Raw genomic sequence first — 16,022 nt, 5'->3', positions numbered from 1 at the left:
TAGAACCCTGCCGTACGTAGGTCATACTGCTGGGAAGTGATAAGTCTGGGATTTGAACCAGGCAGCCTGGCTCTAGGACCCAGGCTCTTTGCCACTCCCTGGCTACCTTAACACCACAGTATGGCTTTCTACTCATCTGTTTGTGATGCTCCATGATAAGCTAGTTCTCAGCATGCCAAAATTAACCTACGATTTTAAAGAACATACATTTGGGGGGCGCCTGGCTGGCTCAGTGGATTAAAGCCTCTGCCTTCAGCTCAGGTCATGATCTCAGGGTCCTGGGATCGAGCCCCACCTCAGGCTCTCTGCTCCACAGGGAGCCTGCTTCCTCCTCTCTCTCTGCCTGTCTCTTGTGATCTCTCTGTCTGTCAAATAAACAAATAAAATCTTAAAAAAAAAAACCAAAAACACACATTTGGACTTTACCGTGCTTTCTTGAGCTCTCCTCCCTCCACCTGCCTTGGGCATTGCCTTGCAGTGGTCACATTTTCTAATCTGAAATCAGTAGCAAAGGAAGAAAAAGCTCGCAGGTAAGCCCAAGTGGTTGTGACAGGTTGCTGAATAAAACTGGCTCAGCTGAAGTTCTGAGATTCTTGATAAATACCGAGAATTTCTTACAAAAGAAATTTTCCTTTTGATAGGAAATCATGGGTCATTGCACAGTTGCTAGCATCTTAGCAAAGAGAAGATGTGTCTTGAGGCCCAAGGAGCATAAAGTCTTAATGAGATTATTTGTGGGCTTCTCCTTCTGCATCACTTTTAAAATATTAGAGAGTATATTTTTCTTTCTTTTTTTTTTTTTAAGATTTTATTTATTTATTTGACAGAGACAGAGAGATCACAAGTAGTCAGAGAGGCAGGCAGAGAGAAAGGAGGAAGCAGGCCCCCTGCTGAGCAGAGAGCCCGATGTGGGGCCCGATCCCAGGACCCTGAGATCATGACCTGAGCTGAAGGCAGAGGCTTTAACCCACTGAGCCACCCAGGTGCCCCTAGAGAGTATATTTTTCATCTGTCTCTACCATCTTACGTTTCCACGGGCAAAACTTCACAGAACTTCTCAACCCTTTAGAGTTGTTGAAAGAAAAAGAAAAAAATGACAACAGACATTTATGAAAGACTTTGACACACAGTAGCTTACTTGATCACCCTCTTTTTATTCTCTTAGAAAGAAGACAGAATCGCAAGGCTGTCAGTGCATGTTGAAATTTTTTTAACTTGTCAATGTTTTCTTCTGGATAATCCTAATCTTATCTGGAAAAATGGCCAGTCTGAATCAGTGAAGTGTTCTGACGATGGCCTATTATGAAATGAAAGTTTCGTTATTCCAAACTGCATATAGTAACTTTGGGGCACTGTTCTGATGAGGGATACCAGTCTCATCTGGTTACGATATAGTAGTTGATAACCCACCGCACAAGGCCCTGAGGTGGGTTGAAATCTGCTCCCCCCCTTATTTTTGCATTCTTCGCCCACACAGTCCCACCTCCCTCCTTCATTAACCAAAGACTCCTAGCCAAAACACTCTGGGAGGCACACCGAGAGCTAGATGTGCCCCCTGGGTTGCTTTTTTTTCTTTTGTAGCAGAGAATTCTTGGCCTGGGATGTTCATGTCCTGGCCACCAGTCCCCAAGAGATGGCCACATGTCTCCTAACTTTAAATGAAAGCTCTCAGTCCCAGAGGTAAACTTTGGCTTGGTCTCAGTCAAAATAATCACAGAACCAAAATGAGGCGGGCCCACGTGAATGAGATTTTTCTCTTCAGTCCCTATAATGCCCAGAGCATTAACAAAAACATATGTTTGTGTGAAGGGGGCTGTTGTGTAAATAAGCATCTCCTTTTGATTACTGCAATCGTACAGGAAAAGGCCATCTGTTTGGGTAGAAACTATGGAAATATATCTAGGTAGCCAAGGAAAAGCTGAATTGTTACAGAAGGATGTGTCACACAGACAAGAAAATAATTTACAAAGCAGTGGGTTGAAAATATTTTCGAATGCTAAACAAGTTAGTCCCTTAAGGCTGTCCTTTTGGGTGATGCGTAAGTAATGTGGGTTTATTTTTTGCTTGACTGTTTATTCCCCGCCCCCCCCCACCCAAGAAGAATCTTTTTCCTGTAAAGCCAGAGTTTAAGACTCAGCTTCTTTTCAGCTTGGATGAAATGAAAAGTGAAATTCATTTAATACTAATTATAACCTGCATAAGTCTAGTGAAGAGAAACTTCAGAAATGTAATTCTTGTTTTCTAGCTGAGCTTCAGTGCTATATAATTAGTATAATTCAATCACTTTTTGCCCACTTTTCTTTTCTCTGCATGATTTAAGACATCAGAATTTAATTCATGGCCAGAATAAAAACTGGACTTAGGGAAAACCTTGAAAAGGCTAGAGGGGGATTTGCCTCCTGCAGCATGGTTGAACACGTCCCGAAAGGAGCAGCTTTCGAATGCTGTGTCCTGATAGAATTCCCCGTTGAACAGTGGCCAACAGAGAGGCATCCTAGCACTGTCCCCTTGTCTGAGCTCTATGAACTGTCCCAAGTGCCCTGAATACAATCAAGGCGCCTCCACAGAATTGCTTCACAGCCTGACAGAAGGGCAGCAGTATCACAAGGCAAGCTGTGCTCTGGGATTATAAGCCCGAGGCTGTGGGTCTTGGAACGCACCAGCCACCCTGGCTCAACCCTGGGTAAATATTCCCAGTTCTAAGTAGGTTGGGGAATTCAAAGCCCTGCTTTTCCTGAGTCCTTCCACAACCACAGTCCATGACATGTTATGAGGTCTGGGTGGAATGGCCGTGTGTGGAGGGCAAATAAGGGAATGCTTTCTCCTGCTAATTCATCTGAACTCCCTGGCGGCCCCTTTTGCACTTAGGAATGCAGCCACTCACAGGGCCAGATTCTGACCCCACTGTAGTCATTCACTCGGACCAGCTTTACTCCTAGGGTGGTTGAAACCTATCTGCAATGATTTCAGAAGTCCTAAGCAGTGCCTTCTACCCACCCAGTTTTCTCACTTGCCTTCTCCAGTTTGAGCTGAACTTGGAAGTTTCACAGGTAGATTTTCATTATTTAAGTGTATGGTTTTGATCCCTTCTAAAATGGAAATCCCACTGTGAGGCATATTACTTTTAAGTGATTTTCAGTCAGTTTTACCACAGGATGATTTAGTTTAAGATTCTTGGGTTTTGACAGGAAGAGAAATGGAAGGCTTGGGTTGAGTGAAGTGTTAGGGATGGGATAAGGCTGGTGGGAAGAGAAGGGATGCAGAGCTTGGAACATAGGCAGAAAGCAAGTTGCCACCATCACACATGTGGCCCGGGTGAGGACTGCAGTGACTTCTTCCCAACCAGGATTTTATTCCTGTGCTTTCAGTGAAAGGGGACATCTTATTATATTTACCTCTCCCTTCTGGCAGGGAAAGACTTAGAGGTTTTTTTGTTTTGTTTTGTTTTGTTTTTTACAGCTTTGACTCTTCTTTATCCCTTCTAGATGTGGTTCCATTTCCTTTCCAAGATGAAAGCTTGTCTTTGTCCCTTCCCAGAATAGTTCCAGGCAGCAGAACACAGTGAATCCTTCCAGATAAAAGACCCTGCTGATAAAATGCCAGATTGTTATCAGAGAAGTGAAGTGAGGGGAGTCAAGGCCCTACCATTAATTACCTAGTTACAGCTCTGTTTATATCCTGTTCGTTCGGGGGCATGTTTTCCTTGGACAGTTTCTTGTCTGTGTTCTTGAACTGCAGTCTGGTGTTTGCAAAAATCCCGAAGGTCAGGGAATAGTGGGTTCCTTATTTTCCGAAAGGCTTAATGGCAGGGAGGAGGATATCAGAGTTTCTGTCTTCCATCTGGAAGGAAATAGACAAATGCTTGGATGCGGTGGTTCATTCTTCACCGCAAGCGGGCGGACCCTGGTGTGTTGAATGAACTCTGACTTTGAATACTTAGCCAAGAAGTTCCCTGGAAATAGAATGACATTTACCTCTGTGAAGCCATGATTATCAACCAGTGAATGACGGAGTATCTAGACATTGAGGCCGGAGTCTAAAATGTCCTAAAACTGCTTGGAAAACATACTTCATGCCACTGAACTGTACACTTAAGAATGTGTAAGTTTTATGTTATTTTTATTTTATCACAGTAAAAATAAATTAATTAATGATTGAATAATGCTTGCTTCCTGGCAGCTCCATTACTTTAAATACCAAAGGGTCAGGCTGCATGGTCTGCTTGATTTTGAATGGAATTGTTGTTGCGTGTAAAGCATTACTGGCCCTTCTAAGAGCCATCAGGCTGTGAGCCCCGAACACCTCAACAAACACAAGATAAAGAAACTGTTTGGCTGCCATCATATGGATGTACTGGGAAATCTGGGGACTGGAAGAGCCCTATCTTGAAAATGATGGATTCTAAACCACAACAGCCACTCTCCTTCCACAGATGTAAAAAAGGAGGGGAATAAGGTCTCTTGAAGGCTAGAATAGTAGCATCTCTTGCTCTGGTGCTCAAAGAGTGGCTCGGAAATGCTCCACGACCAGAGGGAGGATTAGGTAAGTTAACCTCCTCTTGGTATCTGGCAGCCATTAAGTGGTCAAGCACATGTTTCTTCAGCAAATAAAACTCACATCTGACCTTGTGCTTTCCTGTTAGGTTCTGTCCTCAGCCCAACCCATTTTTGTTGTAAGGCTCTTGACCTATGACTCAGCCAGTTCTTTCAGCTTTCCTGGTGATGGGGTTCTTTTTGAGGACTGCACCGTTGCCATTTATTTTTTCAACTAGACAAAGAAACTTCTTAAGCCCTGCAAACATGTTCCCTGGTTACCTAGTTGCAGTGTGAATTTCAGGGTAGAAAAAAAGAAAGAAATAGGAATATAACCCTATTCTAAATCTGAAACATTTTTTCTTGTTAACCCAGAAGTCCTAAACTCAGAACCCTGACTAAAAAATGCTTCTTTTTTCCGTGTTTAAGTGGTGCTTATGCACTTAGGCCTGCCGTTCTTTGAAGAAGTTGTGAGATAGTCATCAAGGTTTCAGCAGTACTTTTCTCAGATTTAGTATTTTCCGTAGAGAAGGCAAGAAAATATAGGAACCCAAGAAGACGTTAAAGTAAGTTTAAATTTTCTATAAATTTAATTTCTATAAATTTATAGAAAATTTAAACTCAAATAAAAGCTCATTTTGAGTGAAAGCAGTCAAAATAAGCCCTGACCAGTTCTTATAAGTAAGAAAAATTGGAATTTTTAAAAAAAGTATTCTTTTAGGAAGTGAAAGATTTTGCCAGAAATAGCATGGGTGGTCAAAACAGTCTGGTATGAAAGACACATCTTTAAAAATCTCCGCTTTAAAAAATAAATTTTCTTTGCTTTCTTCTTAACTAATGGTTTTGTCAGAATAATCATTTAAATAATAAGTGAGATGCTTTGAAGTATCTAAGGGAGTGGAGAACTTTTCTGTGCCTTGTACGAACTGGTGATACAGATTATAAACTAAACAATGGCAAATTCCTCCAGTTTACCCAGGATCCAAATACAGCAAATGTCACCAAAGCCATAGAAATCTACTAATGAAATCATGATGATGAATGGAAGTGATCCAGATTGTTTAATTTTCCTTTGAAATGTACTTATTAGATCTTAGCACCCAAAAGTTAAACAGTATTGAATTTCACACATAGCACTGTATTTTTAATCTTAGGTTGAAGGTTATATCCTTGGCATGATTGAAGAATGACTCATATAATTTGCACTGACTTTTTTTCTTTTTCTTTCTTTCTTTCTTTCTTTTTTTTTTTTTTTTGGCTTTTGTTTTTGATAGGCAAGGAGGGAAGCTGGGAAGTAAGATGAGATTGAGGCTAAGTTCATTAAATTCAAATGGAAATAAATAAATGTCAATAATTTTCTTGTTTCTTTTTATAGTTATATATATAACTTTTGTAAAGATTCCTTGGAATGCTACTTTTGCTTAAAATGCAATATAAAATATCTCTTGCCACTAAAGTTAGCAATGGGAATTAGTGATTTTTTTTTTTCCAGAAAATGTATCAAACCGTGTCACAGCCCAAACCTTCAGTCCCATGTACTTGTTGGAGGATATGACCAGAATTCTTTATTGACATGTTCCCCATCTTAAAATACAACCACCATGAAATTAATGTATTAGGCCTCAGTCACAATCCAGGGAAGGACTTAAAGGTAATATGATTCTCCTTATAATTAGTAACCTAATTAAATGCTGGAGGGCTTCAGTCGTAAGGTAGTGTACCTTGCTTCCAAACAAAGATAACACCACCACTGAAATTGTATAGTTGTAACGCTAATATATTTTTAATTAGTGGTAGGGTTGTGTGTGTGTGTGTGTGTGTGTGTGTGTGTGTGTGATCAGTTTTGTTTCATTTTTAAACTCTGCACAGTGGTCTCCATTGTGAATTCATTTGGACTATATTAAATAACAGTGTACTAACTTGGCTTCTGTTTTCTCAGTATTTGGCATGATTCAAACTGGGATGAGTTGAAATTTGCCTTTTTGCTATGGAATAAGCAAAAATAAAAGATATTAGGAAGCAGTTTAATCTACTCAAGATGGGAGAAAATTCTGTTTAACCTTAATAACCACATGGAAAATCCTACTGCTAAATGCAGATATGTTTATTAAAGCTGGCCCAACAAATCTGGCATTGCTCAGTTGAATGGTTTGAGTTGTCAAGTGTGCATAAGTGTAACAAAATTGAATTTCTTTTAACATGTGTTACTGCTGTTCAGTCCTATGGTGGTACACAGACTCATAGTTGAGGCACACTGTTTTTTGCAACTAGCACAGGCAATGAAGGCAGACAGACCTGACTTTGAATCTCAGCTTGTTCATTCATTCCTGTTTTGAGCTTGGGCAAGTCACTTAATCTCCCTAAGCCTGTCCTAGAACAGCATGTTGATTTGGAACATTGTCCCAGGAAAAAAAAAAGAAAAACGGTTTTTGTTTTTTGACTCTTACATGATTAATCGTTAGGATTCCAGTGTTTATTGATTTGATTCTTTAAGAGAGCACAAGGAAAAGTTAATGCTAGTCATAAAAGTTCAAAGGAAATTGCTGCGCCTATTTGATCTGAGGAAGGGAAGACTTGGGATGTTGTGTGGGTGGGGCTGGAGGCAGAGAAGGGGAAACCAGACGGGCTGTCGATAGCTTAGCAACTTTTCTAAAGTATGTGAAAGGTTATTCTTTAAACCCAGCCTTATGTAGGTATAATTGGTATAAAATAAAGTGCACGTTTAATGTGTACTATTTGGTAAGTTTATACACCCATAAAACCATCACCCCTTCAAGATAGTGAACATACCCAGTGAGTCACCTATAAAAGTTGCCTTGTGCCTCTTTGTGATCTTCTCCAGCCACCCTGCTCCCATTACCTGGCAACAGCTATTCCGTGTTCTGGAACCATAAATTAATTTGCGTTTATGCTGTTTCCATTCATGTAAATGGAATCCCCCATTATGCCTTCTATTGTGTCTGCCTTTATCACTCAGCGGTGTTAATTTTGAGAGTCATCCGTGTTATTATGTGTTTCTGCTCCCTCTTATCACTGAATGCTATTTCATCGCGCAGATGTACCACAAGTTTTTTACAGGCTCACCTCTTGCTGGACATTTGTGCTGTGTCTAGTTTTGATTATTTCAAATAAAGGTGCTAGGAATAGTCATGTACAAGTCTTTGCACTGACATATGTTTTCATTTCTCTAGCATAAACACCTAGGAGTGGAATGAGTGGGGTGTGTGGATGGCGTATGTTTCACTTTTAATGTCAAATGTTTTCCAAGGTGATTGTACCCTTTTACATTCCCACCAGCAAAGGATGAGAGTTCCAGTTGTTCCATAACCCAGGCAACTCTTGGGAGTTCAGCCTTTAACTCTTTAGTTAAAAAAAGCTCAGCCTTTAACTCTTTAGTCTTTCTAGTGAGTGTGTAGTAGTATCTCATTGTGGCTTTAACTTGAACTTCCCTAATGACCAAGGATGCTGAGCATCTTTACATGTGTTTATTTGCCCTCCATCTATTGTCTTTGTTGGCATGTGAGTTCAGAATTTGACCCCGTTTCATTTGACCCAGATTCCTATTTGCCTGGCATATAGAATCAGCAAAAAGAAATTAAGTTGAAGCAGGAAAAAGTATAATTATAATTAAGTACTTTTTGGCTGTGACACTAACATGGGCATTGGGGCAACCATAGGAGGATGTAAAACTTTCCCTGAAGGTATTTAAAAATATGGCTGGTGTTTGGATGTTGTAGGCTTGCTGATATATGACTCAGTTTACCTAATTGTAGTGTTCATTTGAGGAAAGAATCTTCCATGGGGTGAGTCTGTTTCTAACATCTCAGTATTCCTTGCTTTTTTCTGCTCTTTTTTCAGGCCAAAAATATGCAATTTCTTGGAATTTTTCAAAACTTTTCATGTACTTCATGGTTTTTTTAAAATCCATTCTCTGATTTTTAGCTCAAAATGATGCTGCAAAACAGAGGAGGGTCATTCAGGGGCATTAATTAGCTTTAGCAAAAACAAATTAACAATCTCTGGAGAGTAATCAAATCCAAAGAAATGCTCAAATTTCCCTCATCCAACTCTAGCACAAATCATTGTTTTAGCTGATAGTATTGGGAAGATTCATTTAACTCTTTGTAGAGGCAAAATAATTAGCTAGGTTCTAGAGAAGAGGTTCTACATGATTAAAGGAGTCGAGTGGTTTTAGCCTGCGGAAGGGAAGACCAAGGGGTGATTTAATGACAGGATTCCAATACAACTAATGAAGGGTTTTCCTGTGTGTCGAAGACACTGGTCATTTGTTCTCCAACTCCAGAGAGGTTCAAACTAGAGAAAATTGGCTCCAAGTATAGAAAGACTGAGTGTGGGTAGTATTAGACATACAACTTTTATTATTGGCATCAGTATTATTATGAGGTTAAGCAATGGAGCAAGTCAAGAGAGGTCATAAAGATATTTTAAAACAAAAAAGATAGCTCTCTGCCTGGGATGTTGAAATGTCCATTGAATTACAGGATTTAGCTATTGAAGGGGACCTTAGAGGTCCCTTACTCTAATCTCCTTTTGCAGGTGAGGCTGTGAAAAGACATTTTGTAATTTGTCTATGGCCACCTTGCTATATGCTAATATTTTACTCTAAGGATGTTTTAAAAGTAGCCTCTCTCCAGAGACACCAAGGGACCCATGTGAGAGTTTCTACTTCACAGCAGCTTTCACGCCACCAAAATAGTCACTTAGAGCTGATGATCATGTATATTATTTTTTTCCAAGACAAAGTACTGTATGTGTCTCTTCTTGTCATTAAAAATGTTAACGATTTCTCTTCTTGGACATTCTGAACTTGTCTCTAAATGAGCGCTGTACCTTCAATGACTATAGTTGATTTGACCAGAGGTAATCAGTGTCCATCGAGGTCAGCAGAGGACACCGCCACAACCTTTAGGGTGTCTGTTGCAGCTTGATATGGGGTTCTTCATTAACTTCTGGTTGATGGCTGTGCTACAAGGGCCATAATTTGGCGGATGACTTTGGGTCAGTTATTATGTCCTCCTGGTGACTAATTTGCCTTTCTTAAAGATAATATAGGGGCACCTGGGTGGCTCAGTCAGTTAAGCATCTGCCTTATGTTTCACGTCATGATCCCATGGTCCTGCGATTGAGCCCCGTATGGGGCTCCTTGCTCAGCAAGGAGCCTGCTTCTCCCTCTCCCTCTGCCTGCCACTCCCCCTGCTTGTGCTCGCTTGCTCTCTCTGTCAAATAAATAAAAATCTTTTTTTTAAAAAGATCATATATTATAAAGCTTTAGGTTTTGTTTTGAAAAATACTAGTTAGAGCAGTAAGAGACATTCCTAGGCCACCAATTCATTATGTACAGGTCTACAAATATGAGTTCCAGCCATTGGAATTAAGTGGGATAAATTGCTTACAAAGGATTACACATGCATTACCATAACTGAAAGAAATTGGCACAATGCAATTTATTTGATTGTGGTTACATTTCATTGGGTAACTCATCATTCTGTACATGTTCCCACTTAGGCCATCTAGAGCAAAACCTACATATGTTTATACAGTATTATATAGTTATTTTAAAGGGTTTATATGAGTACTAAAAATGTAATAAAATATTCAAAAATACCTAGCATCTTGCCACACATCTAGCAGACACACAGTCAATGACGCTACCTTCCCTTCTTTTTTCCTTTCTTGAGTTTTAGTCTTGGGTATTGGAATCTTTCAGAAGCACAACAAATTCTTGTCAAAAGGGAAGTTAATAAAACTGTACACATTTAAAAGTGTTTCTTTAGAAATTATCATCAGTGTATGCTGAGCCCTCACTTGACTCACAGGATGTTTAGATTTTATGAGATTTTAATATCTTTTCAGATATAGTCACCTGAAAAGTCAGGTTCTGTTGGTTTGAGAAAGATTCATTCGGCACCTCTAATTTGCTCCGCCAGACTTGGGCTAGATTGAGGATGCTTGGAATGCCAGAATGAGAAATTTGTATTTAATGTGGCGATAGAGAGCTATCGCGGGTTCTGAAACATTGGAAAGCTAAAAACAAACTTTTTCAACCAGACCAAGAACATTCCTTTCTGAACCTTCCCCCTAAGTATGTATATTAGATTTAAAAGAAGGTAAATTCTTTGTGTAGTCCATTGAGTTGCCCACCCAGTCCTGTGTTTGTGAACTGGAAACCACTCATGGTAAATATGGAACCACACGCTGTAAAGTTTAATGGAGTGACTTTCAACTGGAATGGAATTTGCTTCGAGAACTTGGCCTTTGAGCAGTGGTGACTGTTATCCCATGGAGACCCTGTTGTTCAGGACTGTTTTCTGTGAGCCACTTACTATCTGCAAGGAAAGAAGCAAGACGAGCTGGAGCCAGGTATTACATTCAACCCCTTTAGAAATCACTGGCTGACTGAATGGGCTCATCTCTCAGCTTTTTGTGGAGCCAGAGTAGAAACAATGTGAGGGCTTTTGCTATTCAAAGGAATGTGCAGCTCTTTCCCTCTGTCTGCATGAGCTGCCGCCCTCAGCTCCTGCCCCGCACACAGCTTATCACACCCGGGAGCCCTGAGGGTATATCCAGACAGCGTTTCCAGCTGTCCACGGGGAGACCAGTAGACCAGTGTGTGGCTTAACTGATTCAGGGTCCAAGAGAAGCCTCACACATGCCCAGGGAGGGAAGACTATGCCAAAATTTCAAACTAAATCTACTGATTATTTGCATTGTTTAGGAAAGTTTTATACTGTTTGTGTTAAATATCTATATTTTCCCCTTTTATAATATTCCATTTTATTTTGGGGAAAGACTGAAGATAATGATTCCATTTTAATCTCTAGGGCTTCCGACGTCTTTGTATTTATGTTGCTATAAAGTCTTTTTCATGTTTTTCCTAGAGTCAGGAAAGAATCATTGTTAAGTAAAGGTACACCACATCTCATTGCTCCAGAGAGTAAAACCCCTTCTTTCCAACTGTCTAGACCATTTGGTTGGAATCTAAAAAATTCCATTTCCAGTTGAATTCATCAAGGCAAAAAATAATGAAAGAATGAAATGAAATTTCAGATGAAATAAGAATTTTCATACTTTGTCTATATATTTTGATATCAACAGATAACCAGGGATTCGCATTCAGCAATCAGGCATCCTTTCATTTATTTAAGTCACATTTGTAGTTCCAAATAATTAAGGAGCACCATTCAAAAAGCTTTTTGAAGTAAGCACCACACTAGACACCTTCCTCTGTCCTTGTTGGAAATTTCCCTCGCTCTGTTTCCTAGCACCAAAAGGAATGGTGCAGATGCAAGTAGCCATTGTTGTTGCACCCATGCCCCCGTGTTTTTGCCACATACATGGCCCAGTGCGGTGCCCAGCTCTTGCAGGGCCTGGACGGGTATCACTGTGATGGAGGTTAATTCCCAGCTCCTGGCAGCTGCCATTTTCACCACTCGGGGGTTAACAGCGTGTCACTGATCAGCCTGCGTAGAGCTTTGGTAACTTGGAGGCTGAATGGAGGTGATCTTCAGAGAACGTGTCTCCCATGGCTGAGCTCTGTGGTTGAGCTGTCCCAGGTGGTTACACACTGCCGTTTTCAGATGTTCTCTTGTGGTTCATTATTGTCAGCATTTCTTCATAAAAACATTTTTTTTCAAAAAGGTTCTACCATGTTGTTTGGAGTCAATTTGCAAAGAACAGTTACTGCTTTGAGCTGCCCAGCAGATAAACATTTAAACTAAGCGTTCTGCCTGCAGATACATATATATTTTGTACAGGAAAGCTGGCAATGTGCAATTTCTAGTTTAGCTACTGTCTAGCTCTTATTTCTCTCTCACTGCCCAAACCAAGGATTTTAAAAAATCAAACTTCAAAAGTCCTGAGCCCATTATCCTTCCAAGAAACATATTTGAGTAAAGAAATCCATGAGCTGTTCAGAGGGCAAGATTACAGTAAACGCAGCTTTTAAGTGCTGGCAGTTTGAGTTGCAGGGAAAGGAACAAGGAGGTTGGGTGGTGGTAGGGCCTTTCATGAACTGAAAATTGGTATGGGAAGGACAAGTAGAGAATCTGGCAACCCTGCCGGGCACTGAACTCACCTGAGAATGTGGGAGAAGGGCTTCGGGAATGCTGCATTTACAACAAAAACATACTTATAGTCACAGGACACACAGAGTTTTTCAAACTCTGGTACAGCTTTTTTTTTCCCCCTTAGGGGTTTCTCTCTTTTGTGCACACACATGTACCCACACACACATGTATCCACACACACATGTATCCACACACACACGTACATGTTTCCTGAAAGCAAGATTCAAAAGCCTTGTCGGAGTGGCGTCATGGGGAGCAAAGTCTGTGTCATCGGGGTTGTCGTCCTCATCGTCGTCGCCTCTTCATCGTTGGGAGCAGCCTCGTTATACCCAATGAAAAGGAAAAAGAACTCTTTGGTGAACCGCATTAGAAACAGGATTGGAATGAAATTTGGGCCCTGGACCTGAAGAATAAAGGCAGTAGGGCTCACATAAACTAGCCAGTTGCCCCAAAGAAACTCAATCTTCCATCTGTCTTTTCCAGCTCCGCTGGTGGGGAGAGGGAAGTGTAGCCCTTGGGAGCCCTTGAAACCTGTTGGGTACAAGCAAGGCTCTGTGTCCTCAGCCAGTGTTTGAGACAGAGAACACTAGAGAGTTTGTGCATGTGGATAAAGCTCTTAAGTTTGAAAGGTATCCACCTGTTCGCTTTAATAACAGCTATGCTGACCGATCGCTAACTTGTAGGCATTGCGTCTCTTGTGCTTTATCTCGTTTAGGCTTCACAACAGCGCCGTGAGGTCGTTTCTCCTGCCCATTTTAGAAAAGATAAAAACTTAAGAGATTCACTGACCTGTCCAAGGTCACACACTAATAGGACCTAGATTTAAACGAAGGTCTTCTGGATTCCAGAATAGGTTCTTAGCTCCTGTCCAATGTGCTGTATTATTCAGAAGTATGAGACCCTGTTTCTGTTAACTATACTGGAATTAAAAAAAAAAAAAAAAAAGACCCTATTTCTGCTCTCCAGATCATTTTGGTTCGGCCAACATGACCCTTGAGGCTGTTGTGGGAAAGGCAGAGGAGGTGTGCCCCTGGTCTCTGATAATCTAAATGTGCCATTGCAGGGGCAGGGGATGGGAAAGGAAGTGATTGCTTCCCACTGGAGGGGGTGCAGTAAGATTTTGCAAAAGAAGTGATACCTGAGCAGAGGTCAGAAGAAGAGGGGTTCCCCGAGTGTAGAGGGTGAAAGGACATTCATTCATTCCAGTGAGAGCGAATTATATGGGTAGAGGTGCTAAGAATGAAACAATGGTTGGTTTGACAGAACATATGCAGTTGACCCTTGGACAACTCAGGGGGTTAGGGGCTCTGATCCTCCCACCCCATACCATTGAAAATCTGCGTATTTTGACTCCCCCAAAGTTTAACTGTAGCCTCCTGTTGGCTGGAGGCTTTGTCTTGATAACAAAGTTGATTGACCCATGTTTTGTCTGTTATATGGATTGTATTCTGTATTCTTACAATAATGCCTAACTTTTTCTTAAAATTTTCAGTATTTCTAGGCTACGTAGTTCCTCTGTGAGTTTTTCAAATTGACACAAATCTCCCCCAAATTTTTTCCCAATGTATTTATTGAAAAAAAAATCTACATATAACTGGGCCCGAGCCGTCCAAGCCCGTGTAATGCAAGGGTCAACTTTATAGCAAGAGTTTTCTTTTAAAATAGTGTAGGGTTAGGTCTCTGCCTTCTCACCCAGCCTGCAGAGATAACCCGCAAGGTAGGGGTATAGCACTTTTGATCAATGGATGACCACTGCCCAACAGCAGATAGCCTTGCGGTATGAGAAACATGCCATGATGGCGGGGCCTTCTTGAGTAAATCTGGTGAAGGACTTGGGAGTAAGTCACACACAGCTTCTTTAAACTCGACCCAGCTCCCAAGATGCCAACCCCCAAGTCAGGTAGGGGCATCTAGAGAAGGCGGGTGGCCTTCTTTATCAGCAGGAGAGGTTTTGGGGCTTCTGTTTGGTACAAGGTACCACTTGACCTGTGGCAAGTGAGGAGAGGACTGGAGCTGGGTCTGGGAATGCAGAGGAACTGGGGGAGCCTTGTTCAGTAAGGGAGTCAGTAAAGGAGAGTGGAAGGGGCTATTAGCTGGACTGTGAAGTCATTCTGAGACTTCTCTGAAGACTTGCACTCTGATTCTTGTGAAACGAGGCACTCACACAAGGTCAGTGGACCTTGTGAAGTCCTATCAAAAATACCTCCCTCGCATTGCCTCAGAATGTTCTCTCAGCTATTCTGTCTTGTTATAAGGATTAAATAATGTAATACATGCAAAGACTTTAACATTAAGTCTGGCCCTCTGTAGGTGCTCAGAAAGTGTTCGCTGTTATCAGCATCATCTTCGTTGTTGTTGCTTCACCTTCTATCAGTTAGAGACTTAATGGCTCCAAAAGCCAGTCACACTTCAGCGTGACTAGGCTGAACTTTTCCAAAGCTTCTCCAAGACTGAGGATTTTGAGGCAACTGCATCGTCAGATCTTAGAAAGAGCAGATTTTGCTGGGAGCCTGGGTGGCTCAGTCAGTTAAGTGTCTGCTTTTGGCTCAGATCATGATCCTAGAGTCTAGGATCGATCCCTGCTTTGAGCTCCCCGCTCCGTGGGGAGACTGCTTCTCCCTCTCCTCTGCCTGCTGCTTCCCCTGCTTGTGCTCTCTCTCTCTCTCTCTGACAAATAAAATCTTTAAAAAGAGAGAGAGATAGAGAAAGAGAAAGCCTAGATTTTGCAGGTAGACCCTGACTGGAATGCAGGATCTGCCACTTGCTAGTTTTATGATCTGAAGTATGTTGGGAAACCTCACTTTCCTCATCTTAAAATAGGGATGATGATAATGACATTGGAGTGAAGATTTAGTGAAGTAAATGAACTAGGGTGTCTAGACTACATGGTCAGCCCCCACACACAGTAGGCATTCAGTAAACCTCAGTTCCCTTCCTTCTGTCTGGACACACAGAAGGACAGTTTAGGTTCATGTAGGGAAAGACACAGGTCAAACCTGAATGTTCTTTCTGCTGGCCCCCATTGCACCCCAGCTGGACCATATCTCCCAGACCACCCACCCTCCTCTCTGCATGTCTCCCCTTAGCTCTTCTATAACAGCCTATGGTTACTTCCTGGGGCCCTAAGAAGCATTGGCTGATCGGCCTGTCTTTCCCATTCCCTATAGGTTCCCGTGGCCTGAGTGTAGCTTTTCTTTCTGATTTCCTGGTACCTATCCCAGCGTGGGCTTGTGCTAGGCACTTAGTAGATGTCTCCATGCCTCCTCTAGGAAGTTAGGGTGAGCAGAAACCGTTTGGGTGATGTCCAGCCACTTACCTGTGAAACCTTCCAAGAAAATTGGAACAGCTTCTGAGGGTAAATATAAAGAGGGAAACACCTGGATAAAGCTCAGCCACCACTCTA

The 16,022-nt window shown here is 41.5% G+C and overlaps 1 protein-coding gene and 1 long non-coding RNA gene across 10 annotated transcripts in view; one reads left to right on the top strand and one right to left on the bottom strand.

Moving 5' to 3' along the window:
* Positions 1-16,022, top strand: part of THADA (THADA armadillo repeat containing) — a 326,811-nt gene that overhangs the window by 153,164 nt on the left and 157,625 nt on the right. The window lies entirely within an intron of this gene.
* LOC116879572 lies at positions 1,077-15,303 on the bottom strand. The gene is made up of 3 exons (XR_004385058.1): positions 15,292-15,303; positions 11,240-11,244; positions 1,077-1,158 (listed from the first exon to the last, which is right to left on the bottom strand). It is a non-coding gene; the product is annotated as an uncharacterized LOC116879572 (long non-coding RNA).

The sequence above is a fragment of the Lontra canadensis genome, unplaced genomic scaffold (assembly GCF_010015895.1).
Source record: "Lontra canadensis isolate GAN:19392208 unplaced genomic scaffold, GSC_riverotter_1.0 scaffold61, whole genome shotgun sequence".
Lineage (NCBI taxonomy): Eukaryota > Metazoa > Chordata > Mammalia > Carnivora > Mustelidae > Lontra > Lontra canadensis.
This window is presented reverse-complemented; position numbering and strand designations above follow the sequence as displayed.